The sequence below is a fragment of the Mauremys reevesii genome, linkage group 3 (genome assembly GCF_016161935.1).
Source record: "Mauremys reevesii isolate NIE-2019 linkage group 3, ASM1616193v1, whole genome shotgun sequence".
Lineage (NCBI taxonomy): Eukaryota > Metazoa > Chordata > Testudines > Geoemydidae > Mauremys > Mauremys reevesii.
In genome coordinates, this window is record NC_052625.1 from 7,224,008 (window position 1) to 7,247,236 (window position 23,229).

The following is a 23,229-nucleotide window of genomic DNA, read 5'->3' on the forward strand; positions in this document are numbered from 1 at the left end:
TAGTTTACAACAAGATTCCTACTCATATTCGTATAGCTGCACTATGCATTACGCATCAGTCCATCCGGATGTGCTTGATTTTAGTACAGTGAAAAAACAAAAAAAAAACAAAAACAAATCATATAATAGTTTGCCTCCAAGCACAGAGCTTTCTAAAAAAATGAAACCATTAAATCTGCATACTTCATGACTCTTTATCCTTCAGTCAAGATCCTCAGTTGGCGTAATAATGCCACTAAGATTAATGGAGTGCTGCCTACACCAGCTGAGGATCTGGACCTAGGGCTCTAAAAAGATCCCTGCAGGGCTTAATTCTGACTTTCAGGTGCATAACAGTGCTGCACATTGCTGCTGGACTGACACTGAGAATTCTAGTGCAACTAAAATACACCACAGCCTGTTTGTCTGGTTTGGTTTTCACCAGAGAAGTATACATGTGCCAATAGGGAGAGACTCCCCAGAATGCTCCAAGTCCTTTGTCCCCCACTCCTGAAACAGAAAGAAACCAGGCTCCAGTGGTAAGTAAGGCTTGGCTTGGCACTGCTTTGAATTGCCAGAGCATACTAGTGACCTCCTCTGGGTAAAGGGAAGAGCCAAAGGTGCAGGCCAGGCCCTATTCTCCTCCGTTCATTCCTTTGCATGGCTCATAAGGGGGTGCTCTCATTCCTGAACTGTTAAGATCTTGCATCGAGCAGCTGGGGCTTTTAAACACCAACTATCACGAGGCAAGTCTTGCTGGTTGGCAATACTTTTTGCCAGGGGAACTTGGAGAGTAACAAAAGCACTGTCTGCTAATCCCATCCTCCGTGCAAACAGTTCCCAAGTCTTGGAAAGATGATCTCTTCTTCTGGAAAGTGAAACCACTCTACCTTTCAACAGTGCTATGTGGTTTGAAAGGCCTACCCAAAATGGATACTCAGAGCAAATTGTGGAGATCTTAAAGATATGAAACTTCTCTCCTTTCTGATGTGTCATCAGCAGCAGCGACCTAGTTAACACTGTGGAAATGTAAAGTATCATCGGCATTGAGTTAACGGGACAGCTCACGTCCAAGCTACTGTTTCAGGTTCTCTGCAAACTCAGGCAGATGTTGTGGCATCAGTTACACCTGAATCACATTTTTGGAGGACCAAAACTGCTAAAGACGTTAAGTTTTAAATGAAAGCCAAGACCCTGGAGAACAAGGAATGTTTGTGCCTGGATACACATGGCTAGTTCTTTGTGCCCCCTAGAGGCATGTGCTCCACACATTGAGAATGCTCTTCTATAAACATCCATCAATGGGACTCAGGGCTCATCTAGGCTTGGAAACAAGACAACTATTCTGAAATAATTATTCCAGAATAGTGCCCCATATGGACCCTTCTTCCAGAATAAGTGTCTACTTGGGGGTTCATACTGAAATGACTATTCTGGAATAATTATTTTGGTAAATTTGCAAGCGTGGATGAGCCTTTATATAACCTAGAGGTTGGTATAAATAAATTGCTTCCCAATCAGTTAGAGAATAAAAGTGCTACTGTCTCAGTCATTAATTAACCTGAACTCTCCACCCCTACTCTCCACAATGGACAGCCCTACAGATGGGAACATATTTAATGGGTCAGTGTTTTTGTTAAATAGGCCAGTGAGTTTTCCTACAGCAAGGAAGGATAGGGAACATTTCCCCCCCTCAATATACTCCTTAACATTTAGTGTCCCAGCTATAAATAAATCCATAATGTTGGTGCTATTAGCTGATTGCCACACAGTGCTCATGTTATCTTAGGAGAAGATTATGAATCAGCAGAAGTTTGATTCATTTCAGAGGCATCATTTATAAATGGAAAAACATTAATAAAGTAGAACAACCACCCACAGTGACCTTGCTGACTGATAGCATAAGATGAAAGTCAATGGTGAGAGAGAGTTTTTTGTTTCATTTAACTATCAAGTTTGTAGGGCTAGCTTGTGGAACCTCATATTTACCCTGGCAAGCATTGACTCCCATGGGAGTGAGGCACCTAAATACCTTTGAGGATCTAGGCCTTACTCACTTGTTGGCTTCAGCCAGACTGTTTGTACAATACTCACCCAAGGTAGGGGCTGTGCAAACTGGCCCTCAGTGAGAATGGGACCTTTCAAAATTGTAAAGAAAAAAAATATAAATCTAGTGTTAGACCAGCAGCAAAGGAGAGAATGATACAGGTTAAGTCTTTCCAAATCAGTTCTAATGTTAGGGTCATGGGAATGAGAAGAACGAGGGGGAGATTTGATAGCTGCTTTCAACTACCTGAAAGGGAGTTCCCAAAGAGGATGGATCTAGACGGTTCTCAGTGGTGGCAGATGACAGAACAAGGAGCAATGGTCTCAAGTTGCAGTGGGGGAGGTTTAGGTTGGATAGTAGGAAAAAACTTTCAGTAGGAGGGTGATGAAACACTGGAATAGGTTACCTAGGGAGGTGGTGGAATCTCCTTCCTTAAAGGTTTAGGTCAGGCTTGACAAAGCCCTGGCTGGGATGATTTAGTTGGGGATTGGTCCTGCTTTGAGCAGGGGGTTGGACTAAATGACCTCCTGAGGTCTCTTCCAACCCTGATATTCTATGGTATTTGAACATTTCTGATGGAGATACACACACTGGAAAGAGGAAGAAAGCCAAATGGAAGCTCAGGTCACTCTTAGTGTGTAGGTGGTAGAAGAGTGCTAATTCAGAATCCTGGTCTTTGTATTGGTCCCAGCAGATTGGAAAGTTAGGATGGGATCTCTGCTGAAAGGGGATGATTTTGGGTTTGGGTAGAAAGCACTGATTGAACAACTCATCTTCTACCTCTGGAAACAAAATAATGGACAAGCACAGACAGGGGAACTGGCTTCCTTTCCCCACCTGCCCTTTGTCGGTCTTGTCCACTTTGGCTATAAATTCTTTGGGGCAGGTACCAATCTCTTACCATGTGGCTGTACAGTGCCTAGCACCTGATCTCCATTGTGGCCTCTAGGTGCTGAGATACTACTGCTAATCATCCTGCATTCATTATTCTTATTATAGCCATTTATGGCAGCTCTGAGAGATCTAGTGACAAAGGGACCAGGTTATCAACTGGTGGCTGCACTGAAGTCAACATGTAATTGTTTAATGATATTTACAAAGTTATCATTGTACTGAATGATGTTCAACAGCAGGAGACCCAGTTCAGTGATGCAAAATGGCACTACAAATATCAGCTTCAGTTTGAAAATGCTGGACAGAATTCTTCAAAGTCACAAGTTCAATCCTAAGCTTTTTTAAAAATAATGCAATTTTAAGAGGTGGCTTCTTCTGTTCCCAGTTTCTGGACATTTTCATGGGTAGACTGTCAAAATCTGGCTCAAGTTTAGAAGAAACTGGATTAGCAGAAATAAGTGACAGCAGGAAGTGTCCAGTAACACTCAACCTTGTCTCAAAGATTACTAAGCTACAGTTCCATAAGATGCCAAGACATGACACAGGCTGTAAAGGATGTGCAGATAAGAATGGGAGTAGCATCAGATGAGAGACTCACTAAGCAAAGACTGGGAGGGATTAGTATAGCACTTTTATTTAAAGAAAGGTCCCAGGGTTGTATCAGGAAGTTCTGAATCAGCCCTCTCGTCTGACTGTGCCTGTAAGGAAAGTATTGAACTATTTCAGGAGATGCCATGAGGGACATTAAGGGAAGCACAGCTTGATTGAGGAAATCCTAAATGGTTTCAGCAAAGGGAGGTCATTATCTTACTCAGCTGCTGAAGTTTTAAAAGCCTCATTTCTGAAAACAAAGGGACACAGGAGATATCAAGACAGAATGACATTTTCACAGAGTGCCATGACTGGACACCATTGTATAGGCTGCAAAGTCAGACAGGAGAGGAAATCTGGCTCTTTAAAGTCAAAAGTGACCATCTAGGAAGGAAACAAGGAGTCATAGATGCACCTTTCCCAAGACTGATTCTCTCCTGCTCCAGCCCATGTGGATCATAGCTAGTCCCTAGAATTTTGGTAATTTTTGGTGTGTGTGTAAGACATTGGACTAGGACTCAGGTTAAATCCCAACTCCTTGTGTTACCTTGGGCAAGTTGCTTAGTTTCTCTGTGCCTCTGTTTCTCTCCCCCTCCTCCATCTGTAAAATGGGAATCATAATAGTACTTTTCTCCCATCCATTGGCTGGGATATTTCGACTGACTTCTGTTGGTGAGAGCGTGCCCTCCAGCTGTCTTCTCCCCTATGACTGGAGGGATGTTAATGGGCCATTTCACCTTGAAATGTGTTAACTATTTATGCTAAACTATCTGTCCCCCCTTGTATTTACCTGTGACACTGTGTACATTTCCCAGCTCTGAAGACCTCTGTGTAAACTCAAAAGTTTGTCTCTCTCACTAAGAGAAGTTGGGCCAATAAAAGATATTCCCTCACCCACCTTGTGTCTTTTATATCCTGGGACTGGCATGGCTACAACACTGCGTATATTTAGACTAAGATCTGGAGCAGGGAAGGTCTCTTACTATGTTTGTATAGTGCCTAACTCAATGGGGCTCAAACATCCTATGAAGCCTCTAAGTACTTCTGTAATGAATCATAATAATGCGAGTAAAAGATTTAGATAATTGTGTAAGAACTAACAGGTCTATGTTAAGAAGTGATGCTAAATTGTGTGGGAGGGAGTATTTAAAGCACAATATGGCAAGACAATATGGAAGAGTTGAGTGAGACTAATTCTGACATAATAGATAGGAAATTAAATGCAGATAATATAAAAGTAAATTTGCTTAAATTATACTAAAAAGAGACAGCCTTAAGTGGAGAGGAGAGCAGCATGCATTTGGGAGTTGATCTAGAAAAATGGAAGTTCCCCACATCTCAGTGTGCAGTGGCAGTGAGCAAAGATGCAAGATTTATATGAGGTCAGCCCAAATGATCTGGTGGTTCTTTCTGGCCTTGTTCTAACATGTCAGGAACATACATATAATAGATCTCAAATCAACAAAGTCAGAAGGGAAAGGAAATCAGCAACGTTTGCCGACTAGAACAACATTTTCAGAACTAACTTAGAAACCTAAGTCCCATTTTCCAAAGTGACTTAGGCAGATTTTTAAAGACATTTTAGGCACCTAATGGTGCTGATAGGTGCCTAGTGGGATTTTCAGGAGTGCCTAGGCATCTAATGCCTGTTGAAATCAATAAGAATTAGGCATGCAGTTGCTTTTGAAAAGCCCACTAGGTACCTACCTGCATTTTTAGGTACCTAAGTATGTTCAAATATCTGGTACTAAGTTGACTTTGTGAGATTTAAGAGCCTAAGCATCTAAGGGCAGGTCTACACTATGGCTGCCGGTTGATCTAAGCAACACAATTTGAGTGTAAGTAGCACAACTCAAGTTGGCATAGCTTAGATCTACTTAACATGGGGTCCACACTATGCTAGGTTGATGGGAGACGTTCTCCTGCCAACATTGCTTCCACCTCTTGTGGAGGTGGGAGAAACAAAAAAAATCAGTGGGAGAGTGCTCTCCCATTGATTGAGCATGGCTTCACTAGACCCACTAAATTGATGATGCTGCATCGATTGCGGTAGTGCCAGTTTAGCTCCCTAGTGAAGACAAGCCCTAAGTCACTTTTGAAAATGTGATTTAGACTCCTAAGTCACTTAGAAACTTTTGAAAATTACCGTAGAGCTGGTCAAATTTTCCAAAGTGTTTTTTCCATATGAAAAATGTTTAATCAAAATCTAAACTTTCCAGGGAAACATCAATTTGGACAAAATTTCATTTCTGGAAAAAAACCAAAACCAAAACACACATTGAAATGTTTTCTCATACTATATTAAGTTGTAAAGAAAATATAAAAGAAAATAAGTTGTCACTTAAATTTAATCAAAACAAAATGAAATTTTAAAGAATATTTGGGAAATTTCATACTTTGGTTTTGTTCCAGTGAAGAATGAAACATTTAGCAGGATATTCCATGATTTTTAAATGGAAATTTCAACCAGGGTAAAACTGTGGGGAGCTGCAAAGTCCAATTTGCTGCCCATGAACAATTTTAATGCAATGTTATTAAAACCATCAGAAAATTGACTTTTCACCAGAAACATTTGAGAGAAAATGGAAAATAGTTTCAAATGCATTTTTCATTTGGGCTTGTTTTTCAGAACTAGAACAAAAATAATTATTGGAGAAAAAGTCAAAAATACTGTTGTGATCAGGTTGTTTTCATGGAACCCTTTACTACCTGCAAAACTGCATTTCTCAGTAAAAAAAAAAATCTCACCTCTGTTGCTGACCCATAGCAGTGCTTTCTGCTCCCTGTAATTGTCCGCAATACTGGACTTCACCACCACAAATACACGTTAGAAAACTAGGATCTGGCTGGTCCTCAAAGGCTATTAGCCAGGATGGCAGGGATGGTGTCCCTAGCCTCTGTTTGCCAGAAGCTGGGAATGGGTGACAGGGGATCAATCACTTGATGATTGCCTGTTCTGTTCATTCCCTCTGAAGCAGGTGGCACTGGCCACTGATGGAAGACAGGATACTGGATTAGATGGACCTTTGTCTGACCCAGTATGGCCATTCTTGTGAGGGAAAGAGCTGTTTGATAGCAACAGCTTCGATTCACTGCCAAACTCAGATGGAATTGAACCAGTCACCTAGAGATGAAGGGCAATATATGGTACATCTCATTGCTAACTCCCTAAGCCATCCCAATCTATATCATGTAATTTTATGAAATTCTTAACAACTATTAAATTGGATACTGTTGGACATCAGTTTTACTGTATATAAATGCAGCAATGTTCCCAAACAATCCAAGTTTATGCCTTTGCCAAAACTGTATTTAAAATCAATTTAGGATAAATGGTGGGTCTATCAGTACAGAGTAATGACAGAGACAGCCCTGATTTGGTTCCAAGAATCTAATGGTAAACTGATTGTTTAGAGAACATTCACACCAGACACTGAATGAATTTTGGATGTATTTAGGATATGGTGATTTAGAAAAAGCAGTTTGACACAACTTGGGATTTCAATATTGTTCACATTATGAAACATTCAGTTTCTTTATAGCATCAGCTCAAGGATGAATCTTTGGGGAAATGCATTTATGCTGGATGCATTTATGCTGGTCTGCTAAGTGTTTCTAGCCTTGAGAAATCTAGAGAGCTAGGACCTGAATATCATGTCATTCTGATCATCGCCTTGCTTTACTCCCTCCCCCAAATCAGATCGGACATGTTTTTATCTGTCAATACCTCATGAGTTTAGGGATTAATGTTCAGAAGAATTGTAAAACCTCATATTGAAGTGATGGAAAGCTGGGCAGGATTTTCCATAAATTTTGCACTTAATTTTTCATTGGGTGTTCATAGAATATCAGGGTTGGAAGGGAACTCAGGAGGTCATCTAATCAACCTCCCTGCTCAAAGCAGGACCAATTCCCAACATTGGGTGGTCTTGGTTAGTTTTCATTTGTTTTTAAGTGCTCAGACTTCTTCTCCCTCACAATGTGAACGGCCAAATCCAGGTATAGATCAAAATGCTGGATTTTTCTGTTTTGTTCATTGGAATTTTTCATGGAGGTATCAGACTTTTGGCAATGCTGCCATGTAAAGAGGAAGGGGACAGGGTAGAACAATGACATATTTATAATGTATTGCAGATGTAATATTATTTAGAGTCCGAAGGTGGCACTGTTATAATTAGTCATAAAAGTTTGGCTTAACAAAACTACTAACCAACCAAGATGAGGGCCTTATTATGTCAGTACAGCACCTACTATATGATGTAGGTTGTCAGATCATGGAAGAACTTAAGCTCCGTCATTTCTTATCTGACATAATTAACTGGGATGCGAGTAAATTAAATTTGTGCCTCCCATGATTCTTCCCTATGGACATTCAACAGAAAGCGAGCATCTAAGGTGTCAAGAGCTAGCATGTCCTTTTCTGGTCTGTGTCTAACCACACCATCGTCTTTCTCAAGATACATCAGTCTTCGTAGACTGGATGCAGTCTTCAGCATGCATTTTTCTTCCATACTGCCTATAAAAGCTATAGACAGATGCCACTGCAGATTCTTACACATGCTTAGTGTTGATACAGCGCCGACTGCAGTCAATAGAGCTGGTTGGAAAATGTGTTTTCCATCCCATGAAAAATGCTGAGATTGAAATTTTGTCCTGAACCAAGACAAGAAGCTAACATTTTGAAAATTTTCATGAAATAAAATTCCAAAAAATATTGATTTGGACCAATGGAATGTTTCATTGTGACACTTGAAAAGTTTGATTTTTAACTATTATATATTTAAATAAGGTACGTTTCAAAACAAATCAACTTTTCACTCTAAAATATTGGAGTGGCACGGGGTGATTTTTCTAGACTTTCAGCTCCCTCTGGCAAAATGAAGTGTTGAAATTACAATTTCACAAAAGCAGTCTGTCAGGATGACGTTTTCCGATGGAAAACTGTTGGGACAAATGTTTTCTGACCAGCTCTCGTAAACAACCACCTTTTTATTGACTTCAGTGGGAGCTAGAGCCAGGCCCTATGGATGGAATTGGTCATAGCTAAACAAGTATTGTATGGGTGTTACAATAGAGAAAATCAAAATAAACAAGTAGCTGACAGCAGTAGTAGAGCTGATTGTGTTTTAAGCCAGTCACCAACTTCAGCATTGCCCCATTCCAGGATGCAATCCAGACCAGGGAGGGTTGTGTCACTGTCTGCCCCTCAACCTGGGGTGCCCCACAAGGCTTTGCTACTGTTGCTCCCAAGCAAGGTCTCTCACAAACAGAATGCAGGTCACCCTGAGTGTCTGTGTACGGCCCCAGCACCTCTGACCCCCAACAGCAACACTCTGGCTTCCACCAGCCTTGGTTGCTACTCACAGGGTGACCCCACGCTCCCAAATTTTCCCCAGAAATGTGTGTTCTGCACTGTCCAGCCTGGTAGTAAAGGTCCTTTGCCAATATTCAACAGTTTGCTACTTTAACTGGAGTTACCAAACAGGTCAGTTTGAACACAGCACTGGATTTGTTTAGATTAAAACTAAAAATCCTATCTCTTTGTTAAATTTTAAGTGACATCAGATATTAGTCAGAAGTGGTTAGAACAGAAAGAAAATGCTTTCTAGTAGCTAAAACTTAGCAAGCTAGACTTGGTTCAAAGTAAAATTCTTACCATGTTACCAGCAACATGGTGACCAAATGCTTAGGTCAAGATCTCCCCCAAAGTCAAAGGACTGGTTCCTTTGTCTTCTTATGTAGATTATCCATCTCCTGCAGTGTTTGTCCCTCCCTTTTATTGTCCAGTCACCCTTTGAAATGCATTTTCCTGAGGGTTACCTCTAGATAAAGTTCATTCCAGCTGTGAGGAAGGAAACATGGAATCTTGTGGTGAGAGAGGTTCCATGTTGTTTGCTAAGATGCAGATCGATCTGTTACAGCCTCCACTTCGTTGCCAAGGAGTGACCACTTGACAGGTGACTGCCAATCAACTTTGGCACCTGGCTAGAAGTGTCTGGTCCTTTATCTTTGAGAAACAGGTTTACCCCCCTGCCCAGACTTGTCTGGTAAACAGATGTTAGTCACAATTTCATAACTCACATTTTGTATACACGTTATAGATTAACAACTCACTGATCATTAGTTTTTAAAATGATACCTCACAAGACATATTTTACACAAAGATTACTACAATAATGTGTAGGGTGTGAATACAGGGTGCTTTTGTTCACACCTACCCATCAAAACTGAGTCTAAACTCACTATTTGCCTTGGCAGGTTCTGGACAGTAGCATAGGGTGGTTTGTACTGACTGTCAATGTTGAGTGGGGTAGAATTTATGTATTTTGTCTTGTATTAACCTGCTCCCGATTTCCATTGTTCCCTATCCTGAGTTCCCCATACCTAATAAAGCCCTGGTTATTTTATTACTCGGGGAATTGAGACAGAGAACAAAAAATAAACTAGCTGACTGAAAACTCCTCTGAAATAGATTATGTTCAATATTGTCCCAAGGGACAGGCCCTCTGTGTTCTCTGCACTAGGAGGGGTTTCTGTGGGTGGAGGCACCAGTTGCCCTTATTGAGCCAAGGACCTGTAACCCTGAGGAGAAGAGGGTGAAGGCTGTAGCCACATCTCAGAGCTGCATTATGTATGTAACCCTTTCCACCTGATTTCAAACAATGACATGTTATTTTCCAAACGATCACACATCCGTGAGATGGGATACTCTGTTAACAGCACAAAGCTCACATATAGTATAGAACTACACAGAGTTCTCCTCTAACACCTGAGCATCTCAGTCATCAATTGATGAGCTTCACAATGCCCCTGTGCAGCAAAGGAGGATGACCGTCAAGTTAGAGATCAGAATTGAGGCATTGATTGAGCAATTTACATGCACAGAAGAAAAATAATCTGATCTGAGAAATGAGCACAGGCTTCTTGAATCCCACTGTAGAGTCCTATACACGACAACATCCTTCCCATTCTATGCCTAGCTCATTCTAAACACAGAGTCAGAGCCCGAGCTGGTGGACCCAGAGGCAGCTTCATGGACCTGGCTCAAAAGGGCTGATTCTCCACTGCCTTTCACTTTGCTTAGTCATTTACACCTAAGGAGAGTTGTACTGGAGATGACTGGAACTCAAATGCTAGTGCAATTCCCAAACTGTCTTCATAACTCCATTTTGAGGTTGATTCATTCCCATGACCCCAGGCAGCATGGTGGACTCCATTATGTAGAGAAAAATGGCATCCTCTACACATGACCTCACATGCACCATACATGCAAGGTCATGCCACATGGATGATGGAGGACACCATTTTGCTCTATGAAACATCATCCTCCACACAGCACAACTATGTACAGTGCATGCGAAGTTATGTGGCAAGGAGGACACTTATCTATAGCATTAAATGGTGTCCCCAACACAGCATCAAATAGCATAGCCCCACAAGTAGGGTTACAACCTATGGTTTTGGAACCATTCCACTACTCAGATCTTATGAAGAGAAGATTTGACTTGCAGGGAGCATTTTAATAGGTTCAGTGAGTGATGCATATTTATGGGCACTGGAAGGGAAAGTTGAGGGCAGAAGAATGTGAAGCAGAAAAAGATCTTGAATGGATGATTATCTTGGGTAGATCTAAAGGACTATTCATTCACAAAGGTTAAGATGAGGTCATACAGACTGGGCTACTATAGTTGCAAACTGCCAGCAATGGAGATACCGCATAAGAGATGGGCAAACAGATTTTTTGGCTTGTTGCTAATTCTGAAAAAAATGTATTGTTTTATGTTGAACTGAAAATTATTTTTTTGGCAAATCAAAAATTTGAATCATTTTTCTCCTTTTGGGTTGAACAAAAAGTTGACAAAATCCAAGTGTTTAATACACTTGTTAAAAAACCAACACATTCATGAAAATGTTAAATGAGCCTAAAACTGAATATTTTTGAACATGCCAAAGTGAAACATTTTAATTAAAAACCAAAGTTACGGGTTTTTTTCCTGGACAAAACACTTCAGCAAAAACTGCACAGATTTGCAAAATGTTTGGGTGTTGTCAAATATGCATTTTTTCAACTGCAAAAATTTGTTTGCAAGCTTTTGCCCAGCTCTGCTCCAGAATAAAGTGAGTCCCAGGGGGTAATAAGATGTCTAGCAGACTAATAGCATTTTACACCCATTTCACAGATGTAGTTGACTGTACAAGGTACAAAGCAGCTAGGAAATAGATCTATACAGTTCGTTTCAATGAGGTTGCAGGAGCATAAGCAAGTGAAAAGTTTGGCCTGGATAACAAATGATGGCTCCTCCTCCAATAGAGGACCTTCTTTCATGCAGGAAGCTACAGTGGTGGTTAGAACAAATATTTTTCTCAGTGCAGAAAACAAACATGCTACTGTAATGGGGACAAGCATAGATGCAGCTCAGGGAAACTATGCTAGATGAATCCAAAATTTCAGGATTGTCATGCCTGATTTTTACTCTTTTCTTAAGCGGAGTTTTCATAATCACTTTGCAACACAATCTTCCCTTTGCAGATCTGAAGTTAACTAAAAAAGCCCAAAGAAATAACAATATGTTGGCTTTTGTGCTAAATTCTGTAGCCAGCTGAAATTAATTCCAGACCAGCTACAATGGCAGTTTTATAGTCATTTATTTTGTTTAAAGGGCTAACGTCCAGCTACTAATTTGTAAAGGAACTGGCTCTCAGCTAAAACCCCAAATGATCCATTAAACAGTGAACCATGTTTTTCTAAGCTAGGAATTTAACATTTTTCCCCAATTGAAGAGGGGAGTTGAAACAGTCATGACTTGTAAAGTAGACCATGTCTACATGAGGGAAAAGGTGTCTTAACATGCATTAACACATTAAAGTGTAGACAGCTGGTTGACATCAACCTTGGAAAAAACATAGGATTGACTTCAACCAGCTAATAAGTGTTAAAACTAGTGATAAAATCCCCCCCCCCCCCGCAGGGAAAAAATGTAGATTTGGCAACAAAAAGTTGTGAATGTGTCAATTTTACTGATTTGTTTTGGTTAAAAATCAAACTTTAAAATAGCTACATTGTGCTTTTTAAAACAGTGTCTTTAGTTAATTTTCAAAATATCCTTTAATTTTACTTTAAAAACAAATTTTAAAATGGTCAAAATCAAAGCAAAACAATTAGCTCTGAAAAATAGCTTGAAATGATCAAGAAGTCTGTGGTACATCTGCCACTGCCTATGACTAAAACTAGCATTGTCATAAGTAACAAGTGTGACTGTTCCAGAATACGAAGTGATAATATTGTGTTTCTAGCATTTGCTCAAACCTGTAAAAATACCAGGCAAATTACCTAGTGCTTTTATGGAACTTTTTACATTTAAAAAGCGTTAAGAAAGTGCATTGTTCCAATACAGGTTTAATCCCCGATCCAGCAGCTTGTTTCATGCAAGCACTCAGAGAGAGTAAACGGGGCTGTATATAGACAGGTCTGCATAAGCGGAGTTGGTTGCCGGATCAGGACCTTGCTCTGTTCAATGTCATTCCCTGCAGTCTGTATCCCAAAGCACTTTGCAGGGTACTCAGAAGTTGTGCCTTAGGGGGTGGGGGAAAAAAAGCAAACACACAAACCACCAAACTCAAGGTGCAGCTGAATCTGATCGGCCCAAAACAGCTGGGCACAACTGGGACTTTCCCTGCATCATCATGCAAGGAAGTGTTAGATGCCCCTCTTATCCCCGGGAGCCTCCTCTGAATTGCCAGTGTGGATGCATGGAGGAGAAAAGGCAGCATGGGGCAGCACAGATGCATGAAGAGTGGGTGGAGAAGGGGGGGGGTGCAGGCAGAACCAAGGCTCCATCCTGTGCTGGCTGTTGTAGAGCAGAAACTATTCTGCTACTGGTACCACTGAATAGCGGATTACTACACCCTCCCCCCAGCCCCGAAGCAAGAGGAGAACCAGGTGACCCTCAGATTCACAAATCCTCCCCAGGGGTGGTTCAGCTGCATGCCATGCCTTGCTCATGGTGAGATGCACATCCCAATCTTGCCCTGAGTGTTTCAGTATCAAACAGGTTTCATCTAGACTGCACTAAACTTCCTGGAGCAGTCCTGGAGCTCTGCGTGTCTAATGCCCATAAGTAAATGATCAAAGCTTTCGAGAAAGGTGAACACCTCCCACCCCTCAATGAGGACTTTAATTCCTGCTTGCCCTGAACTGTAAATATACCCACTGGATATTTCAAAAGCAAGAAGCCTCATGCAGTAAGGAAACTCTGTATTCAAAGAGATGTTTAAACTCATCTAAATTATTAGAGCTGTGATAATTAGAGAGTTCAAATGAGTAGTGAAATGCTATACTCAAATGTTTATCCAGTGGAATCCCATTCCAGCACTTTGATCTCTCCCCAGGAGAGGAAAACTTTGCAATAAAATGGGAATTTAATCTCATTTGGGTCTCTGTGGCTCAGTGTGCCATAACCTTTCCTTTGCAGCAGCAAAATGTCTGTTGTATGCAACCATTTCCGCAAGCACTGCCTTGTCAGAAGGGACTACAAAAAATGGTTTATGTGATGGGGATAGTGGTCAGTTAACTATTACCAGGAGATCCTGCTGTGACATGTAAGCAAACAATCAGATCTGCTCTTGAAGGAAAGCTTAAATTATAAGGAGATGCTGTCATTGCCAAGATCAAATTTCTCCCCTTTGTGACTGGATTTTAGTACAGAGCCACAGAACATATACAGATACTACAGGGCACCCAAGGAAATCAGAACAAGCTCTGTTATTTTAGAAATAGATAAATACTCCTGGAAAGTAGAGATGACAAGAGCTCAAAGACTAGGATTGTATGTAGTTCATTTTTATTCCTGTGGTAGAAAAACACCCCAATCACACAATCAATCCTACAAGTCTTTATAAAAGTTAAAGATGATCAAGGCTGCTGTGATCATGGAGACAACTTATGATGTAGTCGAACATCTTGCTCTGGTCAGACAGCAATGGTAAAATGGGTTGCCTCATATGTCACTAGGCACAGGAAGGGGATTCTAAGTACACCTCCTGGGAAGTGACATACAAAAGGAAAAATGGTCTGGTAGTTAGACAGATAGCCTGGATTCAACTTCTGAAGACTTCTTTTATGAGCTTGGGCAAGTCAGTCTCTCTGGACCAGATCCTCAAAAGGTATTTAGCAGCTTAACTCCCACTGGATTTACATGGGTGTTGGAGGATAAATGCAAGAATCTGAGGTGCTCAGATGCTACACTGATATGGGCCCTATGTTGAGCTGAGCCATATGGAACGCGTCCCAGATCTATATGTTGGCCATAGTAATGAACTAGAGCAATATGGTAGCCCAAATTGCAATTTACCTTACTATGGGACTTTCCAAGTACAGTATAGACAAGCTTGGGATTATTTGCTTGAACTTTCCTCTGGCATCTAGAGACGCATGCTTTATTTGAGGTCCTGATTTAGGAAAGGATCCTTATTCCAGAAGGGCGCTTAAGCACATGCTACACTTTCTGCACATGCTTAAATCCCATTGAAGTCAGTCAGATTTAAACATGCTTAAAATGAAACAAATTCAGATGCTGTCCTGGATCTGGGCCAGGTAAGAGATTTAAATCAAGCTTTCTATTTGAATGCGATAGGATGAGTAAAAATGCAGCAAATAGACACCGATTTAAAAAAAGCCAGCCTATCCTGACACTTTCACTTAAAGTAGTACTAAGACTGCTTCACAATGTTTGCTTTGCACCTTGTTGAGCTCTTCGAACAAAGCACAATCATCTGTTTCTCTGGACAATGGAAAACCGTCATTCAAAGTAAAACATGGCAGGAAGATTTCAAAGGAAGGAGCGTCTGTTTGCAAAGAGATGATAAGAAAGACACGTGAATAGGAACAATGATGTTTATGGGAAGAACAATGAAAATGAAATTCACAGTTCTGGCTACAGGAGGTTCATCATAGCTGCTATCTGCAAAGGACAGGAGTAAAGAACATAAAAGTCAACTCATTATTGGCATAGTCTATGATTTCCTGTATTACCCCTTTTGTAATCATCTGCCTGGATATCTAGTTCTTATTACACTGGCTTTGTTATGTCATGATCCCACAGGCACTTACACATGAATAAAGGTCCTGGTTAGCCTCATGAGGCCTCAATTCTGCAACAATTTTTGCATGGGCTTAACTTTACTCCTGTGAGTAATTCCATTGAAGCAAATGAGACTGCTCCCAAGAGTAGGTTAAGCACATGCATAAATTTTTGTAGGGTCAGGCCCCTGACATTACAGGATTGGGCCCTTAGTTGGCTTTAAACAAAAAAGCTTACAATATTTTTATTTCAAAGAATCTCTCAGTGCAGGCCCTGATCTTACAACTGACAAAGAACCACTGTGTTCCTGCAGTGTCAGACATAACTCAGGGCTCACTGCTGGAACCAACACTAGCGTGAATGGTATTTACAACAGTCTCTAGACCTACGCAAAACTTTGTGAGCATTTAGACACTTTTGACGTTGTTTCACATGATGCCATACCCTGAAGTTTTGAGTTTTTGCAAAAGTGTCCAAAGACTGAATTACTTGCTGTGCAGCCTGCAGACATCTTGGGGCTGAGCTAGAGCATCTCTTCTAGAAAGAGTTTTAATTGCCATGTGTGCTACTGATTGATTGTACACTTAGTTTGCATGCACATAATTTCTTACAAAGGTTGGGCCCAATCCCGCAAGCACTTAAGTGCTTTGCTGAATCAGGTTTAAGCTTAAAACTAAGCATGTTCTTAAGTGTTTTCCTGAACTGGGGGCAGAGTGCTCATCCCGTGTATAGTGCTCGCTACCAGGAGCGGTCCTGGAGAAGTCACTGGATCTGATTCTCCACCGCATAACAACCTCTACAGATATACACCACCACTGACTCAAGTGCAACTACTTCAGCTCAACTAGAGAGCGAAGCCCCCTCAACTTCCTGGTAACACTGCGTTTGTGCTTGATCGCAGGTTACCTAGTGTAGCTGGATGTACAAGCTAGATCTTAATTGTCTGTCAAACTTGTTTTTAAATGGAAAATTGTATTTTCAATTAAACAAAAAGCATCTGCTTTCCTCTAAGTTGGTTCCCCCTCCCCCCCTCAGAAAACCAAAAAACAAAATTCAGCCCGCAAAATATTTTTTACAGCAATTTTCAATAACTGAAAAAACTGAAGTTTTGGATGGGGTTGTGGTTTTTAAATGAACAGTTAATTTTCCAGTGTGTGTGTGTGTGTGTGGGGGGGAACAGTTTCCAAGCAGATCTAGAATAGAACTTTGGGGGGTTTATGAGGGAACCCTCTAAGGCCAGATGCTGCTCCCCCTCCCCCAGAGCCTTTTATGGGGTACAGATACAGGGATGGGGAAAGCAGCTCGTTAGCAGGGCTTGACCAGGTATTGCTGCCTGTCTCCTCTGCTTTGATTATGCAAGCAGGGAAGGCTCAGATTGGAGAGAGGTTCTTCCTCTGATAAAGGAGCTCTCCTCACACAAGGCGAGCAGCTGGGGAGAGAGGACCTAGAGAAAGATTTACTTCAGACAGACCCAGTCAAGCAAATGTTCCGTATGGATGAACAAAAATGGTGACATTTTCCCACAATTTCTCTCTTTTCATTGAGATTTTGATGTATGCTGTCACTGGGTTCACTTACAGCTCATGGTGCCTCCTGCTGGACATTTTGGGGATTAGCGCCACCAGCTTGCACTCTCCCTCCAGTAGCAGCTACTTCCATCTTCCCTCGCTCCGCTGTCCCGCTCCTCCTGCCTCCTCTTTGTGGCTTGGCCACTAAGGTCCTCTTCAAGGGAACTCAGTCTTTCCCAACCTGCTGGCTGGCATCTCCAATGCCACTTCCCAGTGGCTGGTAGGGGAACCCAGGCCCACCCTGTACACTGGATTCCAGCCCAAGGAGCCTGTCACAAGCAGCCCTGGTCCCTGTATAGTCCTATCCCTAGCTACTGTTTCCTTTGGCTTCTTCTCTCTGGCTTTGCCAGCTCTCTCTGTTCAGGGAGAGACTGCAGACCATTTCCCCACAGCAGCCACTGCCACCTCTCTGTTGCCAGCTACCTGGCTTTATACAGGCCCCACCTATCCCTATACAGGTCTGCCTGCTCCTAATTAGCAGCCTCCAGCCTGAAGCTCCCCTGCTTGCAGCCTAATTAGCTGTTTGGGCTCACCTGGCCTAATTCAACTCTTCCTGTGCTGGGGTATGTTCCCCACACCAGCCCAGATACTGTCATCCACAGTTTGAGTTTCAAAACATTTTTGACCAAGTGTGTAAGTGAAAAATTGGGAGTGGGGGAAATCATGATTTTTGGGGGGTAAAGTTCTCTCCCTCTTTCATCTATAGGATATTGAATTGTTGATGGTCCTTAATAGCTCTCCCATTCTGGGCAGATACCAGAACACCAGCCCCCGCCCCCCATGCTTTTCTGCAAGAGGACTAAAGCAATCTAACACAAGACAGCTGCCCAAAAACTGTCTCATGTGTAATTCTCAAAGTTCGTTCCAGCCCAAACCTTGGACCTCCTGAAGGAGCATCACAGCTAGAAAACTGCTGTCCTGCTAAGCTGCCAGGCATGTCTAACACTAATGAATGACAGTAAGTGCAGTGTAGACACATCAGCAAAAAAAGTGTCATATGAAATGCACACAAATTAAAGGGAAAATTTTCAGAAGCACTAAGTGACTTAGAACTCTATATCCCATTTTATAAAGGGACTTAGGAGCAGTGACAAAGGATCACTGGAATCTCACTTCTAATTGATTTCAAGATTCCATGAGTAAACATTTGAGCAGAAGGTGACAGCAAAAAGTATGCAGTGGAGCTCAGTTCTGCTCACAAGTGTGGATGTGAATTCCCCTGAACTTTAACTACTCATGTGTAGGCCAGAACTTGCTTCTTGGTGGGCACAGCTAAACTCTTCAAAAAGCTTTCACTGCTGTATGGATTGGAGTGAGATTGAAGAGGCTCAGAGTAACCAGATGGAGATCAGAAACACCTGGACTAGCTAAGGAGAGAGAGATAGTCAGAGGAGCCTAGAGAATGAATGTGGCAGGGAATGGATTGGGGGTAGATGGGTCAGTCTGTGCTTGTTTGCCTGAATAGTTATGACAGCACCTAGATTTGCAAAAAGCCACGGAACACGGCCAAACATTTGCTAACATACCCCCACGGACACCAAAAACCATGAAGTGTATCCCTAGAGAACCTACTTACTGTAAGGCACGTGGCCCTGCAGAGGCAAACCTCCTATTTTAGCTTTTCTGGGTTTGTTATTCTGCCTAGAGCAGGAAATGGGACACAACTTGCCTCTAGCTGAGCCCATCAGCCAAGCCTAGCACCCACTGGGACATGGAGGCCTTCCTTTGCCTGGTACCACACCCAGAGAAGATCCTCCAAGTCTTCAGGAGGTGCCAGATGGGTGCTGCTCTACTAGACAGCTACAAGTTTGCCATCTCCTATCTCAGGCCCTGATCCTGCGAATCAGTCAGCATGTGGTTTAACTCTCCAAGTTCCATTGACTGCAATGGGAATGCACAGGCTAAGCACGTGTCTGTGGATGAAGAACTGGAGCCTTAGGCCCTGATCTTGTAAACTGTTCCATTCGGGCACACCCCTATGCTTGCCCGGGGTCCGAGTGACTTCAATGGAGCCCCATGTGGGAGAAGAGGTCTGCCAGCAGGGGAAAGCTTGCGAGATCAGGGCCTTACTGTAGACTTGGACTTTAAAGGCCAGAAGGGACCATCATGATCAAGTCTGACCTGCACATTGCAGGCCACAGAACCTCCCCCAACCACTCCTGTAACAGGCTGTGTTATTGGAGTCCGAATCAGACTTCAAGTTAGAGACTCCACCACTTATATTAGCGTAAACCTGCAAGTGACTCGTGCCCCATGCTGCAGAGGAAGGCAAACCCCCCAGGGTCTCTGTCTATCTGACCCCGAGGGAAATTCCTGTCCAACACCAAATCTGGTGATCAGTTAGACTGTGAGCACATCAACAAGACTCACCCACCAGACACCTGGGAAAAAATTTGCTGTAGTAACTCAGAGCCGTCCCCATCTAGTGTCCCATCACCAGCTGTTGAGATATTGGCTGCTAGCAGTCATAGATCGGTTATATGCCTTCGTAAGCAGTCTCTTCATCCCATCCCCTCCAAAAACTTATCAAGCTGAGTCTTGAAGCCAGTGAGGTATTTTTGCCCCCACTACTCCCTTTGGAAGGCTGTTCCAGAACATCACTCCTTTGATGGAGAGAGAACTGTAATAACCATAGAGTGCTAATAAATGCTCTTACATTTGGACAGAGAAAGCAAAATCCATCCACTTGTTATTTCAAGATCAGCTTTCAGATGGAGGAGGAAAATACCATTTAATCTTAGAAAAAACCCACAGGGGTCGCCTTGTCTGAGCCCTTGCACCCTGACCAGGATGAGCTCATTTTATTGTTTCATGGAAGGTTCCCACTGCTGGAATTTCCTTTGAAGGGGGCAGAACAATATCAGGAAAATCAATTTTTTCTGTTTCCCCAAATGATAGTGGCCCTCTAAGATTTAGAATAACATCCTCTGGGAGATGGACTGCATGTCACTCTGTTTGTTCCCATTAGAATGTCAAATGCCCCATTAAAAATGGACACTGGCTTCCTCCGAATGGTCAGAGCCAAGAATGCTACCAGTTTTATTGCAGTGTGCCTGCAGCGAGTGTCACTGCAAAACTGACCCCCCCCCCCCCCAATGGAAAGTGATTTGAGTAGTACTTTAACTCCGAGTTGTTCCATGTAAATCGATGGGACTACTTGTGGAGTAAGGTGGCACACCGCATGAAGGAGGGGGATCATAATCTGACCCTTATCTTTTTTCTCTCATCTGAAATTTTAAAAAAATCATTGTTTTACATTCATACATGATTAAAATGAAAAGGCTCCATCCTCAGATGGTGTAAACCACCACCAGAGAAACACCTAATCCAAAGAAATAATCATCTCTCTGCACTGTGGGCAACAGCCTTGTTTTTTGCCATTTGAGGTGGTTAAACTCTGAAAAGAGAAAAAGAATCCTAGATGGGGCTGCTATGACATCAACATCTGGAAAATGAGAGGAGCATAGTCACCGAGAGAAGCTTTGTGGACCACGCAGGAGTACCGTGAGGACCAGTTTGAAAATCTCTATTTTAAGAAAAATAAATCAGGCACTCTGCATTTGGATCAGATAAGATTCTTAACAAGAAGGCATAGCTCAGAATGTCATGAAGTTTCTGTGGTAGAGTCACATGATGATTGTAATAGAGTCTTTGCATGGACCCGTTACAGGGGCAGATGCATTTTGCATGGGGGTGTTTTCAAATGGACTCAAGGTGTGTAGACCAGCTTACAAGAGCCTAAACTCAAGAGGGAAAATTGACCCTGTTCACTAGCAATGGATTCAGTGTTTCCATCCTGTGCCTCACCAGCCCAGATGGCTATGAGTCTAGCTCACACTCCTAATGCAGTGTGTTTCTTTATAGCTGGGGGGTTTGCAGCATGGTATGTCCTTTCCAGGGGGTTCATTGTAATGCAGCACTACAGAATAGTCTGCAGTATATATGTAACTGAGTTATTGCATTATTCATTTATACCACAGGAAATTGAACTTAAATGAAATCAGCCCCAAACCACTGTATCTTCAATGTATGCAAATATCCAAGCTGAAATAGTAAAGAACCCTGAGAAAGCTTAACAAACAAGCTTGCCAAAGCAAATCTTTGATGTGAACTCTCAGCAAATAGTAGGCCACATATAGGCGGAAATTATGGGGCCCCATTGTTCTGGTGCTATAATAAAAAAAGGAGGAATCTGCCCTAAAGAGATCACAGTATGAATATATGACAGCATGTGAACAGAGGGACTGAGGGATGAAAACAAGATCCCAGTGAAATCATAGCTGGTATAGAAAGCAGCAGTCCTGGCTGGCCCTGTCCTGAATCATTATGACATGGTTTTGTAGGTATCAGAGCAGAGGTGTGTTTTAGGGCAGATTTTATGAGTGGTTATATGGAGGAGGAGGAAATATACAGTAGAAGAGTTAATCTGCTGGCCGGGAAAAAAAGCAGGTTTTCACTATGAGTGGTATTTTATTGGTCAGTTACCATATGCCTCCAAATCCTCCCCTATAGCTTATCACAAGTTATTGTTCTTTAAAACAATGTCTTGATGAGTCCATCCTTCCTAAAACATTTGAGTGTTTTAGGACAGAGGGAATGAATCTGATCTGCACATCGATGGTATAAAAATAGAATCTTGAGGACAGCTCTGGAAGGTCAGGAACATTTCAACACCCCCTCTCTCCCCCCCAGAGATTTTTTTTTTTTAATAATACCAGCACTATGCAGTGAGGGTCCTGCTATGAGTTGGAGTAGGTGGACTCCAACCCCTGCTCACAGGATCAGGCTTTACACGGGACGTTATATTGTTGGGTTTTTTTAAGAATCAGATATTTAGAGGTGTTTAAAGGCACCAGTGATGGGTGGCCACTCACTTCATGTGAGTGCCTTCTATCAGGTGTGCATATGCCTGCTCTCTCAGCTTTTACAGTGCTCTGTTCAGGTGGCAAGTATCAGGGGGGTAACTGATCTGTATTCATGGAAACAACAAGGAGTACAGTGGCACCTTAAAGACTAGCAGATTTATTTGGGCATAAGCTTTCGTGGGTAAAAAAAGCCTCACTTCTTCAGATGCAGGGAGTGAGGGTTACAGATGCAGGCATTATGTGAGGTACTCCCTTCTCTTTGTGTCATTATATAATGCCTGCATCTGTAACTTTCACTCCTTGCATCTGAAGAAGTGAGTTTTTTACCCCCAAAAGCTTATGCCCAAATAAATCTGTTAGTCTTTAAGTGCCACTGGACTCCCTGTTGTTCAAGGGGGTTTTCAGTGACTCAGCTGAGTCATATACAGTTCATGTGTAAAACAAACCTCTTCCAGGGTAGAAGTCCAATAGGGCCTTTCCCAGTACCCTGGTTGGTGTCCACAGCCCGACCAGGGCTAGTTCTCAAATAGTCCCTGCTCAGGAATGGAGCAGTGCCCCCAGGGCTTCCTCCCCGGAGACTCTTTGCTCTATAGTGAGCCTTGATCAACCCCAGCTGACTCTCTCTTTCAGTTCAATGCATCCCCCTCCCAGGGTATTAAAGTTCAACACATACTGCCCACCTTTGGAGTCTTCAGCCCATTCCCATGGCCCAGATAAGCTCTCTCCTCAGGTCACTCAGCCACATCACCTGCATCTGGAGGAGGAGACACATACACCCAGGCCTATCCACTACTCCAGGTCCCAACACAGGAACCCTACAAATAGCAGCCACCTGCTGGGTCCCTTTAGCTAATGTGTTGCTGCTACTGTTCCCCATGCCACTTCCCCACAGCCCTAGCATGTTCAGCTTCAACCTCACCTCAGGCTAAAGTCTTGCTTGAGTTCCAGCAGCCAGCCAAGAGAACCTTCCTTACTCCCCTAGCTCTAGCCAGCAACTGAAGCTGCTTAAACCCTGCAGTTCCTTTTATATGAATCTGCTGGGATCTGATTGGCTGCTTCCCTGCAGCCTCTCTAAGCAGCTTGGAGGACTCACCTCTTCTGCTCTTTTTCTGAGGCAGGTGTGATAGGACTAGAAGGCCTCCAGCAGGGGGCCTCAGAGCCTGATACACCCCATCACAGTACCTTTCATGCCAGTGATGTCCTCT

At 42.5% G+C, this 23,229-nt stretch overlaps 1 long non-coding RNA gene across 3 annotated transcripts in view; it reads right to left on the reverse strand.

Moving 5' to 3' along the window:
- Positions 1 to 17,551, reverse strand: part of LOC120401480 — a 57,376-nt gene extending 39,825 nt beyond the window's left edge. For all 3 annotated transcript variants that reach the window (XR_005596478.1, XR_005596477.1, XR_005596479.1), the window contains exon 1: positions 17,170 to 17,551. This is a non-coding gene — a long non-coding RNA (uncharacterized LOC120401480). The remainder of the gene's footprint in view (positions 1 to 17,169) is intronic.
- Between the last annotated feature and the right edge of the window lie 5,678 nt (positions 17,552 to 23,229).